We start from the raw sequence: 16,563 nt of genomic DNA, 5'->3' as shown, positions 1-16,563 counted from the left end.
CCTGGGGATTTAGGGAAGTTAACTTTTGTAATCATTTTTTATTACTTCCATAGGACTAAAAACAATCAAAAGTAAAATTATGTCTAATATTTTATTGAATATATATATATATATATTACATCTTATTTATCCATTCATTTATTAATGGACTCCTAGGTTGCTTCCATATATTGGCTATTGTAAATAATGCTTCAAAAACATAAGAGTGCACATATCTTATTTTTTTAAAACAAGCTCTGGCGAGTTTTTTAGGGAAAAAATGTTTGCATGATTTACTTTTTACTAGTCTGTGCTGGCATGCTTGTAATGCTATCAGAGTCATCTGAATCAGTGATAGCAAGTGTTCATACTCTGTTGTGCCCCATTCAATATTACTGCCACTGTAGTGATGGACACCAGTCTTGGCCAACATGGCATAGTGCTCTATTTCAGATTCATCAAGACTAAACAATTCTTGGCAAGGATGACCAGTTTTACTTTATTTTATCTGATCATTTTCAGAGGCTGTTTGTACCCCAGCACATATTTTCTACTCTTCAAAACAAGCTGGAGTCTAGACTTGATTGACTCCAGCACCTTTTTTGTCTTCTTAGCAACCACCTCTCCTTGCTTTATGTGCAGGATGACCTTCAAGGAAAAGCAGCAGCAAAGGTGGCCAGGGAGCTAGGAAGGCAGGGGTGCATATATCTTTTTGAATGACTGCTTTTACCTTCTTTGGATAAATACCCAGAACTGGAATTGATAGATTATATAGTTGTATTTCTACTTTTTATTAGTAAACCTTCATAGTGTTTTTCATAGTGGCTGTACCAGTTTGCACTTCACCAATAGTACAGGAAGATTTTTTTCCCCTCTTCATTCTTGCACTCTTGCAAAAAATAAAATATTGTGTTTTGTGGTAACATGGATGAACCTATAGGGCATTATCCTAAGTGAAATAAATCAGACAAAGACTTATATGTGAAATCTGCAAAAAAAAAAAAAAAAATGAACTCACAAAACAGAAACAGACTCATAAGTAAAGAAAATAGACTGGTGGTTGCCAGGCGGAGTGGGGGGTGGATGGGAAATAGGCAAAAAAAGATGAAGGAGCTTTAGAAGTACAAAATAAACCATGGGGATATAATGTATAACAAAAAGAATAGAGTCATTAATATCATCATAGCTTTGTACAAGGACAGATGGTTACCATACTTATTATGGTGATCAGTTTATAAGGTATATAAATCTCAAATCATTATGTTGTACAAATAAAATTAATGTAATATTTGTCAATTATAATTATTTTTAAAAATTAAAATTAAATTTATGAAATTTTAAATTTTTAAATAAAAGTCAATGATACAAATTAAAATTAAATGACTGACAGAGTAAATTAATATTTTAAATTCTTTGCTACCCAGTAAGTGATTGAGAATAAGAATTTAATAAAACCAGTTCTCAGAAGCAAGCCAGTGTTTGGAAAGATTGGCAAAACTTCCAGGGAAGAGAAAGTCCTCTAGACTGAGATAAGTAGATAGAGATTCTAAGTTCAAGTTGTCTGATGAAACTGACTTAAGCAACTATAGACAGTTAAGCTATAAGAGTACCTTGATTGTGTGCTGGAGCAGATTACAGTGTTCTTTCAAGGAACCATAGTCTATGAGGGATAGTCAAATATTTAATAGCAAATTATAAGGAAATACAGGATAAATAAGTATTAAAAAGAAGTAAAATCTACATACACACAAAAAAACCCTTAAACAATTTATTCTGTCTGAGTTGGGAGGGGAGATCAGGAAAGGTTTTATAGGAGAGGTAACATTGAATTGGGGCTGAGGGATAATGGTGCCATCAGAGGCAGAGAATGGGAAAAGACTTGCTCAATGTCAAGTATGTGAGAGCAGAGGAAGTATTATGAAAATGCAAAAAGTATTAAATTATGAGTACACCAGAGGGTTGGGCTATGTGATTTTAATTAGATAAAATTTATACATAAAGAAGGCAGAAAAAGCTGCAAATATCACCAGGGAGAAAGTCTGTATTAGGAAAAAATAAGACCTGAGGACTAAACCCAGGAGTATGCCAATAGTTGGAGTTTGGAAAGAGGAAGTAGGTCTAGCAATCTACAGTGAAACGAAGGCATCTGTGGGATGGGAAGTAAATGAGGAGGGTATGGAAATTAAAGACATGAAGAGTGTCATTCAAGACTAGGAGTTGAGCACCTTATCAAATGCTGCTAAGATTTGAGTAAAAAGGAGACAGATCGATAACTGATAGCATGGTTAGCAAGATGGATATCTTTGATTTAGGGAAGATTGGCTTAAAGGATTGGTAGGAATAAAAACTTCCACTAATTCCTAGAGGGAAGGTTGTATAAATATTTGAAGACACAAATGATAAATTTTATTATTAAGTTATGCTATATCCTATTATCCCAAAGGATAACAAAGAAATGTGACTATGAATGGAAGGGAGAAAGAATTAGCCTGCATGTAGGCTGAAGGCAATAACTACTGTCTTGACTAGACTGAGAAGAAGACACTGAAAATGCTGGAGATTCAAGTCAGAAACCAACGTAGCAATGTCCTCAGAGAGATGAGATGTTGAGTCTAAACTAGAACAACAGCATTGGAGAGGGAGGGAAATGGAAACACTAGTGAGACAAGCTGAGAGAAGGGTTTGGTGATTTACTTTAGAGGGAAAGAGAATGGCAAAGATGATCTGTGGCATTTAGCTAATGTGACTTGGTGAATGCCATTGTTTGAACAGAAAGAAACAGGGGAGACAAGCTGACTACAGTTAGTCTAGTCATATCATAGTATCTTGCTAATAAGTCCTTCAGTAGCCTAGGTTAACTAAAGTGAAATTTCTGTGATGACTGACTGAGGAGTATAATATATTTAGTTACATTTTACAAACATCAATTGTGACATGTCAAAAAAAAATCAGTGTATTTTAGGAACTCACGCCTGAAATTCACAAAGGAGTATAAAACTGGCATATAGAGGACATAGTCAAATTATTAGGCAAGATGGAGATTGCTTACTTTGTGTGTGTAGACATGGTAGGACTATTATTTTTTGGTAGGAATATATATATATATTTACACAACCCTGGCTGGTTTGGCTCAGTGGATTGAGCGTCGGCCTGCGAGCTAAGTGTCACTGGTTCAATCTTCCAGTCAGGGCACATCAGAGAAGGAAAACTCTGACTCCAAAAAACCTGCGCTGCCTTGCGGCATACCTCTTCAGGGGAAAGGCTAAGGGAGTAAACCCCGACAGAAAATCCGGAGCTGGAGTCCCTAAGGCGGTTTGACGTTGTAGTCAACACTGGCAACTCCTGCAGCGCACCTGAAGCCAAGCTGTATTGACTCCGTCTTTCCCTTGGATCCTTCAGCTGCGAAGAGAGGGGGGGGTCTGCTGCATGGGCAACAGCAGACCCTCCATATCACCCTGCCCAGGCTCTGTAGCTTCAGCTTCACTGGAGAGGACACTCCAGCGTCATCGCAAGATGTCGATTCAACACGGGAAGAGACAGATACCGTGTCACTCCCGAGTCGGACTGCACAGCCATTCTCGACGGTGCAGATAGACTCTTAAGAAGCTATACCATCGTCTCTCGAGACGGACGGCTGCCGATATATTTACACACATATAACTGTAGAATATATACATGTGAAAACAACTGACTAAAGCCCATAGAATATAATTTCAAGTAATCAGAGAAAAAAAGGAAAACAAGAATGTGGTGTCATTAAAAGTAAAGGGAGGGTAAGGATTTTAGGGAAGCACATGTAGTCAAGGGTATCAGATTTTTCTTGAAGAGAATAACTGACTATCACTGGTACAAAACCACTAGGTTTGTTATTTAAGAGGATACTAGGAAAAAACTTTGAGAAATCAATTTCAGTTTAATCAGTAGAGGAAAGAGAGGTGACCCGATCATCAGGTTCAGTTAGTGTGTACATTGACAAAGAGGAGAGTTAGTTAGAGAAGTGGTACTCTTTAAGTGAAAGCTCAGATGGATGAGAAGGATCTTAAACAGCATCAATGCCCAAGAATATTTGTTGGTAAAGATCAGATGGCAAGAGAAAGGGACAGGTGGAAAAGCAAATGAAGAAAAGATGGAGCAAAGACAGGAATGCCAACACAGGAGGAAGAGTTAGCATTGGAAACAAGGTGGGTGGGTCATGTCTGTTGAAGGTAAGATGACAGGAGTTACAAAATGCAGATATTTACAGGTAAAAAAGTAGGAATTTGTCTGTTTCAAAGATGACAACTGAGCAAAAGGGGCACAATCTAGAAACATGAAAATAATGACAAAGAAACAGATTAGCAGAGGTAGCAAATAGGGAGAACTATCCCAGAATGAATAAAGATTGTCACTTTTTTTTCCCTTCCCTAGAACTCTATTTTTGATTTCCAGCTCATTTGAAACTTATAAAACACCAAGGACTCTGCCGTAAAAGTGTAAGTTTAGAGAGAGCAAATACTGAGGTTTTCTTTGAGATACACACCCTGGAGAGGAAGATTCTGGATCGTATCCCACAAGGAAAACCTTGATTTCCCCCATGAGAAGGAGCCTTTCCAGAATGATATTTTGGTATACTAGCAAGAGCAAAAGACTATGAATTTTCTCATGAAAGTCTTCTCATGAAAGATTACTGATTTTAGAGGAAATTCAGTTTCCACATGGCAGCCAACCTGATGCTGTCCCACCCTTGTGATAAGAAGTCCCTAGAAAGAATCACCATTCTCCCTTACCATGGAGACTTGTGATAACAGAAGTACTTGTTTCAAAGGATTATAAATCAATACGCACATATGTAAAAATACCACCCATTCACAAGTTAAGGATCACCTTCAAGTTTACTGCTAGTTCTTTATTTGAATCCTGAATCAACAAAAAAGCACATGTGCACCCCAGCTTATGACTCTGATACATGTAGACATTGTAATTGCTCCACATTCCTGAGTAATCATTTTCTGATGGGTTTATTGCCACCTCTGCCTTATCAGGGCATGGCACTGTTATGGACCCTGGTGATAAATCACCCTTTAGAGAGGGATAAGACAGTGCCACTTTAACAAGTGCAATAAAGCACTTTTTATACTGGGAGAGTTCAGTGCATTTTCCATTTATCATACACCCTCAGTGATTTTACACAGATTTTACACTGTTGATTAGCTCATTAGTGGGATTTAATTGGATACATTAACTGGCAGAATTACAGCTTGACTATGAACCAGAGGCTGCAGCATTATAAATGACAGACAAACCACAGGCATGCATGGTCAGCCTGAAGCAAGTTCTTCTCTTTGATTACCTGTCATTAGATTTTAATTCTTTCCCACTCCTCACTCCTGTAATTGACTCCACATGAATATATACTATGGATTGAGTCAATGAGTAGATAACATTAATACACATTTTCAATAATTTCCTCTTTTTCTAATATGCTTTTTATGAAAACTAAGAGGAAGATAAGCAATTTAAGAGGAAGAGAAGCAGTTTAAGGAGGTGATGAAAATAATCTACAGGAAAACAAGAAATGATTGTCGTATAACAATTTAATAAATTAATCTCTTTCAAAAGCCATATTTTTACTGACTTTTTGACAACCGATAGTGCGAATTAATTGTTCCCCCGTGGGCTGCACGTATCACACAGAAAGCATTTAAAAATACAGATTCCTGGGTCGCACACTAAAACTATTTAATAAAAATTTCAAGGGGGTAGACCCAGGCATCTTAATAATTAACTAATTCCCTGGCCAATTCTTTCACAGTGAATTTACACTGTGGTTAAAATAACAAGTTATTTTTCATTGAATATGAAGCAGTATATTTACTTAGAAGACTTGAAAGGGATGTGTCACCATTTGGAGAAAGGTCAAGGTGCTTTAAGAAAGAAGACTGAACTTTTCCTGAAGCTCAATTCTTCACCAACACAGGCTTTAAAGAATCTGGTGAACTCTCTATGTGTCTACTAATACATTTCCTTTAACTTTTTAGTTCTATTAGTTGTAATTATCTTAATGAAAAGAAACTTTTAGTTTTAATTCTTTCCTAGGAAATTGCATTTGTCTCAGTGGAAACCATGGGTATAGAGACCAGGTAAAATTTATTTTCGTTTCTGATTTGTTTAGTTTCAGATGAGCTAGTGTGATTGGTAGTGGAAAGAGTGCTGGACAGTGGAGATGGATCTTGGCTCTAGCGTTGGTTCTGTTTTCAGATATCTTTAGGAAGTTTCAACTTCTCTGAGCTTCAATTTACTAGTCTCAAACTGGAATCGGTTACATCTCATGTACAAAGCTAGCTATAAGGAATAAATAGAAAACTACCTGATTTTTGTGAGAATGGTATAAGTTGGAAAGAACCATCTCCAAGGGGTAGGGAAAGTAGGAATCTAGATGATTAGGCAGCTAATTCATAAAGCAGAATATATAAAAAAAGAAAGAGTATTTTATCTCACCAGCATGTATAAACTCTATGGCCATATATGCATAACCCATAGATACAGAAACAGTGTGGTGATGGCCTGAGGAAAAATGGAGCAAGGGCTGGGTGGAGGTAGGCAAAGGGGGTAGGGGATAATGGTGACATCTGTAATAGTGTCAATAGTAAATATAAAGTTAAAAAATAAAATAAATAAATGATAATAATAAAGAAAGCTGGGATAAAAAGAAACTTGGCAATGGTGATAGCTAGCTTACCACTCCAACTGATTTTTTTCAGGCTGAGAAAGGCAGACATGCATGTAAATTGTCAGCCTGAAGGCAACCCCTGAATGAAGAGAAAGCAGAAGATAAAGAATTGATTTGCAGTGTAGGAGAAAAGCACGTGAAAAGAATGGGGAGGAAAATACAAAAAGCTTTCTTCTGTGAGTTGGAGGAGAAAAATCAAAAGTGAGGAAGGCCAGAAAGTAAGAGGAAAAACATATCCCATTCATGGTGAAGAAGAGAAAAAACTATGATTAGGAAGATCTACCTAAAAATGTACATGAGCAGTTAACTACAAGTTACTGTGTATTAGGAACTTTGATCAATGATTTAACTGAACTGAACCCAAAGGATGCATTTACAGTGATTCTAAATTCTTGAATTTAGTACTTGATTTACATTACAGATCATGATAAAACTTTTATTTGCTCTGAACAAATGTATCAAGAGATTCAAGATTGTTACTAAAATTCTGTTATGAATAGTGAATGCAAATGCTCTTAGTGGTTTTCAGTAGGAGAGAAACAAAGCTTTTAAAACACATCCTGAACTTTATTAAGAAGATACTGGGTTATGCTTAGGTGATCTAGAGACCCAAAAATAGTAGATCAGAACTCCACAGTGCCAGTGACTCTTATTTTTTAGAAACTTTAGGTGTTTAGCATGCCACGATTTTTCAGAAAAGTTATCATTTGTATTATTTTGGGTCTGTTTTTATTTTTTTTAAGTTATGCAATTAAAAAAATACATTAATAAGCGTTTTTTTTTGTAATAGCAGCCAAAACTATGACAATGCTATATCTTAAAACCCAAGAACTAAGACATTTCCAAATACATGTATTTTAAAAATATTCTTTGTGCTGTGAGCGATAAAAAACATGTAACCTATTAGAGAAAGCCCTTCCATTTCAATCAGGTCTCTTCCTTTTTCTGAGCTTGTATAACATGCTGTTTGTGCACCTTATGAGGTACTTATCTCATTTTACCTTCTGCCATAGTTATTTGCACATGAACTTTATCTTTCTTTCTAGATGATCTGTTTCTGGAGGAGACAGATGGTGTTTAATAAAATATAAAATAGCCACACAATTATTGTAATTCTCATAATATGCATAAAGCTCTATCGAGAACAAAGAGTGAACCAAGAACACAGAATGAAACATTCATTGATTGCAGCTTTCTTCAAAGTTCATACATTGAAGTCAGCTGAACTCACAGCTTAGAACAAAAGTTATGAATATACATTAATATTGGATTAACTATTTATATATTTTAGTGCAGTCTAAAATGACTAGAAATAAGTACCATTAAAATATGTACTTTAGGATATTATAATAGGATATAAAATATTATTTTGGTATATTGTAGGTTATTCTTAGTCAAGCTGAGATATGAAAATAACCTGAAGAAAAACAGACTAGACAGAAATTGAACAATGTATTGAAATGAAATCAGAAAGTGAAACAAAATATTATGTTTAAATATGCATAGTGTGGAAGGGAATATTGCTCTGATATTGTTCTAGAAAGCAATTGAGAACCAATAAAGAATGCTGACGAGCAAAAAAGGTTGAAAATATATTTAGAATATTGATAAAGTATCTCACTTTTTATTTCTTTAGTCACAAATTCTGAAGGACCTTGTTATTCAGCAGAGCTTAGACCTTACACCTCTTGATTTAGACTACCTGAGGCACCACGCAGGGCAGGGATAGGATCTGGAGAAGAAACCCTACAAATGAATGGAGGCTGGAAATCATCTTACTGCTTTTTATTTGTCATAGAGCCTAGTGGGCATTTTGGACACATAAAAAATCACAGTTTTGTCTATCTACTATACTACATTGGTGCTACTTCAGTTTTTATTCAGGGCACTTCACCACCCATTGACTCTGGTGCCAATACTGGAATCTCAAGCTGTTCAGCTAGAACCCTGCCATTGTTAAAAGTTGTTACAAGTCTTCTATCCTGTACTTATTTCTCACTTGTGTTTCCAAATATTATAAGTCAATAAGCACCATGATGATTCTTTCTGACTTAATCTTTTCACATTTTGAGACTCCTGATTCAATAGAACTCTGTTGAAATTAGTGCCAACGGGGCATCTAAGTCATCATACCCATTTTAATACTAAAATTTGGAGAAAAGTAAGCCAATGACATTTCAGTTAAAATATTAAACAAATTGTCTTGAAACTCAACATGTTCATTCATGAATCATTCATTCAATTTGTTCATGTTGTTGAGAAAATTTCCTGTAAGTTAATATAAAATAACGATAAATAGAAATATAGTCATGTTATCACTGCTTGTTAATATTCATAATACTATAAACATGGGTACTTATTTGCAAAGAATGGTAATAGAACTCAAGCTAGCTAGCTGAAATATGGAATCTAAATCTTGTTTCTCCAGGGCTCTCTTGCCTTTTGGATAACCCAATGCCCTAGTGTAAGGCCTAACTCGTGCCAGGCACTCTATAAATATTTGTGGCAAGCATAAGTGTGTCTTCTCAAGCCTGAAGGTTTTAACAAACATAAATCATATACAGAAACAAAGCACAATAAGTTCATATAATATGTGAACTGTTATAGCTGAATCAGAACCCAAAATTTAGTATTAGTTTCCAAAAACACACAATAGTGCCCATGGAATATATGCGGATTCCTTTTGCTGTGTGCATTAGTCAGAGTTCTCCAGAGAAACACAACCAATAGGACACAGAAGGGGACTTATTATGGGGAATTGGCTCATGTGATTACAGAGCTGGAAAGGTCCCATGATCTGCTGTGCAAGCTGGAAACCCAGGAAAGCCAGTGGTGTAATTCAGGTTGAGCCCCGAGACTTGATGACCAGGGCAACCAAACCATTGATGTGAATTTCAGTTCAAGGGCAGGGCAGGGCAGGTTGAGGTAAGATGTCCTAGATCAGGCAATAAAGCAGAAAAAAGGAACAAATTTCTCTTTCCTTAGCTTTTTTGTTCTACTCAGGCTCTCAACACATTCAATGATGCCCACTCACAATGAGGGGAGCAATCTACTTTAGTAATTTCACTGATTCAAAAGCATATCTCATCTGGAAACATTTTACAAGCACATCCAGAAAAAAATGATTAATTAGCCCCATATTTAAGCATCCCCTATCCAGTCAAGTTGATCTATAAAATTAGCTCTCATATCTCATTTAAGTAATTTAGCTGGTTTGAGTATAGTAACTGAGTAGTTTAGTTAGAGTATAGTTCAGTTATAGTATATAGTTGTTAGTTACAGTATAAAGTTTCTTTATAGTTAGCGAGTAAAGAGTATACAGATAGATGTGTGTGTGTGTGCGTGTGTGTGTGTTCATTATATGGTATGTGTCTTTGAAAAGAGGACTACAAATAGATTCCATGTTGCTTACCAACTCTGATTTATTGGGAGTGCTTACCTGGAGGACTGCACTGAAAAAGATTATTATACTGACTTTGGACTCAACGGAAAAGTTTCAAGCTCAAGTTGAATTATCTGCCAAGAACAAAAGCTTAGAAGAGAGAGGTAACATGTGTGCAGTGTATTCTTATTTCTACATTTCATTAAACTCTGTTAGCTATCTTTAGTAAAAATATTAGAATCTGTGGTTTTATAATAAATCTCTATCCTTAAGCAGCGTGGAGTTGTAAATACAGCTTGGATATAAAGGATATTTAATATCAAAAGTATTTATGATATTGCTTATGCACAAGACTCAAGATGGGAATACAAAATGAATAAGAAACAGTCACTGGTGTTGAGGATTTATAATTTAGTAGATGCTCTTGGCCACAAATAGTGCCAGCCTAAGAAGTGTAGAGAGCTTAATACAAACACTATTAGTAAAAACCAGCCTTTAACAGTATTATTTACATATGTAAGTCAGTATGTATACCTACTTGCAGTCCTCAGACACACAGGAATCCGAACATCCAGCATAACTGGATAATAATTCAGGCAGTCTTGAGACAAAACAGCCATTTTATGTATTTTCCACACCATTGTTTTCTTTCAGAATTGTGAATGCCTCCTTCTTTTATTGCTGGCTTTTTGCTGCCCCAGATCACACTGCTTCTTGAAGGCTGCTAGTGAATGAACAATTTTGTTTCTATTCCCAGGATAACAGCTGTAGGAATACAACCCAGGCAGATATGTTCAGTTATGCAAGCAAAAACTACCTCCTTTTCACCTGCAGAAAGTCGTTTGAGGCATGATTATACAGTACCTGTTAAGATGTTATGGGGTGTTTCCTTCCCTGTTAGGAAGATGTGGTTCTGATGACCCTAATTGTATTGGAAAGAAGAAGGGTAGTGACTAGCTGGTTATTACCTCCCATTGGAAAGCAGATTGCTAGTTGAGACATTTTATTTTCAGTAGAGCTTGTTTATGTAAATGAGGAAAATGTCACACTCACAAATCTTCAAAATAAAATGACACACAATTAGCATTTCAATCTGAATTTTATCTTCCTGGAATAGATTAATCTCTACAAAAAGTCCACTCAATCTTTCCAACTCTTGCACCGTTGTTCTATTTTAATTAAATACCTTTTCAATGAAATTATCATATTTTTATATGCTAATTAATTTTGTATTTTATTCCATTGCCCCTTGTGAAAAATGTTTCCTATATTAAAATATATCTGAGTATTTAACATGTTAAGTTTTGCCTTGTCATTACTGTTACTACTTAAATGTCTGTTAACCATTTAATAGACTGTGAATTATCTAAATGTCATCATCCGCCTTAGTTGGGACTGTTGATCCCAATTTCCTGGCTGTCTATGATCTTATTTTATACTCAATTGCTGATTCCTTTGACTTGTACTCTCGACAGGTCAACCTTCTAATTTTGTTCATATGTGCTTAACTTGGTCTTCTCCTTCCCATATGGAATCTTTTCTGGGTTGAATAGTTTGCACTTGGCCCTAGAGTTTCACTTTCCATCTTTCTTTACCCTACTCTGTGCACCAGTATTCAGCTCAGCTAAACTCCTTGCCCTTATGCTTCACAGTTTACATTTGTCCAATAAAAACTTCTAAAGGGAGATCGGTGGGTATGAAATCAGAGCTGCTATTATATTTAAATTTCCAGCACCCTCTGTTAGCCTGTGGGTACAAATGGCTGGTTTCTATACTGTGGGGCATTGCTCCTGCAGGGTGACGCCTCCTGTGGTTGCAATTCTTGCCATGTCTAAACCTAAGAGGAGCAGAAGTCACCAGCTGTTGCCATTCCATAGGATGCTTCGCCTTCTTTCTTGTTTCCTCTGACTGTGACCCCACAACTGAAACGGTGCTTTATTAAACATTCTCCAATCACCTTTTATCAGTATGCCCCACATCTTTCCTGCTGAAAATCTTTCCTTCTGAAGTTTTGGAATGTTGCATCTTTTATCTCTTCTTAGGCCAGTTATAATATATGTTTCTCTGGAAAATCATGGAAGTGTTATGCATTTGCGTAGAACTGTCACAGAATAATTTGTCATTTTTGTGCCTAGAGTTCTACTTTCTCAATCTAGAGTTACCTCTTAGTACATTTTCTTTTCTTCTTCTTTTCTTAATGAGACAGGTCTTTTTAAGGAAAGATAAGTTGGTTCTAGTTAGGATTTTATATTAATCTATTTTCTATTTAATCTAAGCTTTTATCATTATTAATTTTTATTCAGTATTTAGTTTATTTTGTTCTATTTCTAACTTCATAAATAAGGCCCGTGTATTTTCTTTTATTTCTGAAAAATAAAAACTATTTAAACAGATACAATTCATTTATTCAAAGAAGGTTTGATAAGAAATGCTATCTCTTAAAAATCTTTTTTCATTTAGAAATGATATCCATTTTAAATTTCTGTTTAATGTTCAGCTACTTTTGTTGTTGTCCTCTAGATTTATCACATTAAAGTCTGAGATGTTGGTAACATTTACTGAAACTGTCTTTTTTACTCAAGTACAAGATTTATTTTTGTACGGATTTTATAGACAAAAGGAAAGAATGTGTTTTTCTGTTTCATGATTCAGGTATCCTTTTACATTTAAGTTCACATTCAAACTTTCAAATTACTTTTCTCAGTTCCTGAAGTGACAGTGATTGTAGGGACAGGGAAACACCTGCATGCGTGAGCCAGTAGAATCAACATCAAATGCTTTGTGAAGTGCTTCCTCCTTGCTCATTGCAGTCCTGCAGCTATTTTGCAATTTGTACTATATAATGTGATTTTAGCTGCCTCCTCTTTGTTTGAATTGATGTTTGTTTCTATTGCTATTAGCTAACATGTTATTCAAATTCAAAACATTATTATATATTTCTCTTTCCTCTTTCAGATCAAACCTTTTTAACAAACCTGATTCCTACTCATTTTGTTCAGTCCCCTTAAGGTAAACCCTGCAGCCTCAATCAGGCTTTTAGAAAGAGGAAGGGAACACAATTAGTTTACCAAGAGCTGACACCTTAAAGGCATAATGTTAAAAATATCTATAAATCAAAACTCATAAAACACATTAACATCTTTAAGCAGAAATGTCCCAAAGGCCACTTAGGGGAGGACGGATATGGGCTTTCTTTTCAAATGCCTCATATCATTTCTCTTAAGATATTTTTCTTTTTGATATTTTGGCAGAGGACAACCATGCCATTATATGTCTGCTTTATAAAAGCCACTTAAAACAACTAATGTGAGAAAAATCAATCTGAACTCACAATCCATTTTAAGTACCATTACAGTAAAACGTTTGTCTTCATATAATATAGGTGCCTGTGTTTAAGATGCTTGAAGAAATGTACTACATCCATAAAAATATAGTTGCTCTAAAAGTATTGATTTTTCAAAATATAAGTAGGAAGTGCATTATTGAGTGAATATAATTTCTAAAAATTACCTGAGTGAAAATTCAAAAACAAGGGTACATTTCTGGGATACCATTTTATGTCATCTTATTCATACAAATAAGAAATGGTTGCCAAGCAGAACCCTTACCCAATATTCCCTGAAGGCACATCAGGTCTGAGAGGAAGAAATTCGGTCCGTTTTAGTTTTCTTAGCTTGAGGTGTCTATGATAGCCCCAGTTGGATAAAAATCCCTAACAGAGTTGCCCACTACTATATTTATATCCAGATGTAGTTTAAATTTCTATCATAAGACATGAAAACAATTTACTTAATTTAGATTGGCTTAAACCATTAAATGTAAAAGCCTCAAAAGCAAGGACTACCTTATTCTATTTTATCCTCTGAATCCTGTATGTTGTCTGATACATGGTAATTGTGACAGGATGTCTACAGACTGTTTAAGTCTCAGAATTTTCTTGAAGGCTCAAGAGCCAAGAACAGTACAGTAGTTTCTGTGCGTCCCACATTCTAAAGCAAGGTTCTAGACACTTTGTAATACATTTCAAGGGATTATAATAAGCAACACTTTGTCAGGAAAAAACCCATCTCTTCCTTGTGTTGGTATTGTTGCTATAGATAGGTTTTGAGTATCATACATGGCGAAGAGTCACAATTTTTGTGAAATTAATTATTGTTGGAATGCTATGGTTTTTCTCTCCCCACCCCATGGAGAGGAAGAATAAAGTGCTTCTCTATCATCTCAGGTCAAGTGAGTGAGGCTTCAATAAATAGTTCAGAAAGCCTGACATGCATCTTTTTGAGAGATATTGAGTCTGAGATCTGACTACTTCATGGTAAGACAAGAGGTAAAACACTTTGAGTCCTGACTGATGTGGCTCAACTGGTTGGACATCATTCCTTAAAGCAAAAGACTGCCAGTTCTATCCCTGGTCAGGGCACATGCCTAGCTTGCGTCATTGGTCCCCAGTCAGGATTTGAGGAGAAGCAATGGATAACTAATTGGTTATCTCTCTCTCACATTGATGTTTCTCTCCCTCACTTACCTCTCTCTAAAAATTAATAAATAAAAGATGTTTTTTAAAAAGAAAAACACTTTGATTACACATGTAACTGAAGTGTTAAACCATGAGAGGGTTATTACGGAGCAAGATGCATTTCTCCTGAAGTCAAGACAAATATACATGCATTTAAGACCTGATGATTGAAGCAGCTAGAGGAGCTCGAGACCTTCGTCCATTGTCCTTTATAAGATTGTAAAGGGTCTTAAGTCTGAGAGGGAGGGATTGTTATTTTTTATTGTTAAAATATTTAACTAATTAATTAATTATTTAAAAAAGAAGAAGAAGAATATATGAAAGGGTGAGGCAGGAGAGCTTGTATGTACGACCCATGGGCATGGACTTGGGGAGGGGATTGTTGGGGAAGGGGGGTGCTGGATGGAGGGGAGCAAAGGGGAAAAAATTGGAACTATTGTAACAATATAATCAATAAAATATACTTTAAAAAAAAAAAGAAAAAAGACCTGATGAGAATCCTGAGGGTAGTTGGCCTAGGACCATCTGAAAAGCAATAATCCTAAAAGGGATAAACGGAGTCCCTGCAGACCAAGGTTTGAGGGGTGTGGTAAAATGGGGAGTAGATTCATGTCATGTGAATTATAAATGCAATCTCCATCAGGAGGATCTCTGAGGAACTCATAGAAAATAAAGATGGTTCCTCTCTCCCCCTGAGGACATTGAAACCTAATTAAAAGTTTAGCAAGCTAGTGAGGTCTTTGATATCTATGGAAAGCAGGACCAATAAAATGGCATTGGTCCCCTCAAGATAGCATACAGTACACAGAGCAAAGTGGAGTCACTTATGTCAACCACGATGGCTGCCAGTCAGCCATGACACTCTGATTCAAGAGGAAAACTACCTAGTCAGAACAGACACATCTGGCAAGGAGACGCATCTAAGAAATCTGCAAAGGTGGTCAGAATAGCCATGTTTATAGAGTGATACCACCCACAGATAAGCTCCTGGGCAAATTCGACACTTGCCATCAGGGGTGCCATGACATTTATCAAAAGACCCAGAATGGTAAAGTACACTACTTTCAAGATATAACTGAGGCAGGTTTACTGCTGAGACGGCCGAGCTCCACATACCAGAGTGCTGCTCCATGCCATGCTGATCTCCTTTGGCATCAGCTGCTGGAGGCTCTGTCAAGCTGGACTAAGGACTTCTTCTGCCCTGCTGGTCATCTGGCTCCAGAGATCCTTCATTGCAAAATTCTTACAACTTCTCTGCCCACCGTGCAGTCTCCCAGACATGCAGACTGAGACTCTAGGATTCAAGTTCATTATTCCCCAATGATTGCTGTGTGTGTGTGTGTGTGTGTGTGTGTGTGTGTGCGTGCCTGTGTGTGTGTGTGTGTGCATGCCTGTGTGTGTGTGTTACATTGCTCTTAGATTGTTAGAATGTGAGTAGGATATTAATGTATGCTGATGTTGTACTTTCAGTGAACCTGCATTCAATAAAAGATGAGTGAATACTATACTTACTATGTGTGACTCTTGTCTATTCCTTGGTGCTGAGCTGCTCAGAGGGCAGCTAGCTGAGCAGTTGCCCGGCTGATTTTTAGGAAAGAACATATCATGAACATACGCTTGTGAAAATATCTCTTATTTTTATTTTATACACAGCAGCCCCACAAAAGCTAGAAAGTGGGGAAGGGGTAGAGAAGTGGTTTTCTAAGCATGGTCCTGGACTGGCAGCAGCAGCACCAAGGGGATTTGTAAGACTTCAAATTCTCAGACCTCACCAGACCTACTGAATGAGGAACTCTGAGGATGAGGGAGAGCAAACTGTCTAAACAAGGCCCCCAGTGATTCTGATACTTGCTGAAGTCTGATAACCACTGAGTTAGAGAAACAAAGAGGAAAATGCCATTCTTGTCCATCGCAGGCCTGAGCTATGGAAGAAAAAGAGCTTCCAAACAGATCAATAGAATTTTTTTGATAGGATGT

The 16,563-nt window shown here is 36.4% G+C and overlaps 1 pseudogene; it reads right to left on the bottom strand.

Moving 5' to 3' along the window:
- Positions 1 to 272: 272 nt before the first annotated feature.
- Positions 273 to 15,723, bottom strand: LOC150019305 (large ribosomal subunit protein eL30 pseudogene; annotated as a pseudogene).
- Between the last annotated feature and the right edge of the window lie 840 nt (positions 15,724 to 16,563).

This window comes from Furipterus horrens, unplaced genomic scaffold (assembly GCF_987537825.1).
Source record: "Furipterus horrens unplaced genomic scaffold, mFurHor1.1.pri manual_scaffold_2, whole genome shotgun sequence".
In the NCBI taxonomy this organism is placed as follows: Eukaryota; Metazoa; Chordata; class Mammalia; order Chiroptera; family Furipteridae; genus Furipterus; species Furipterus horrens.
Note: the sequence above shows the minus strand (reverse complement) of the source record. Positions and strands in the feature narration are given on the sequence as shown.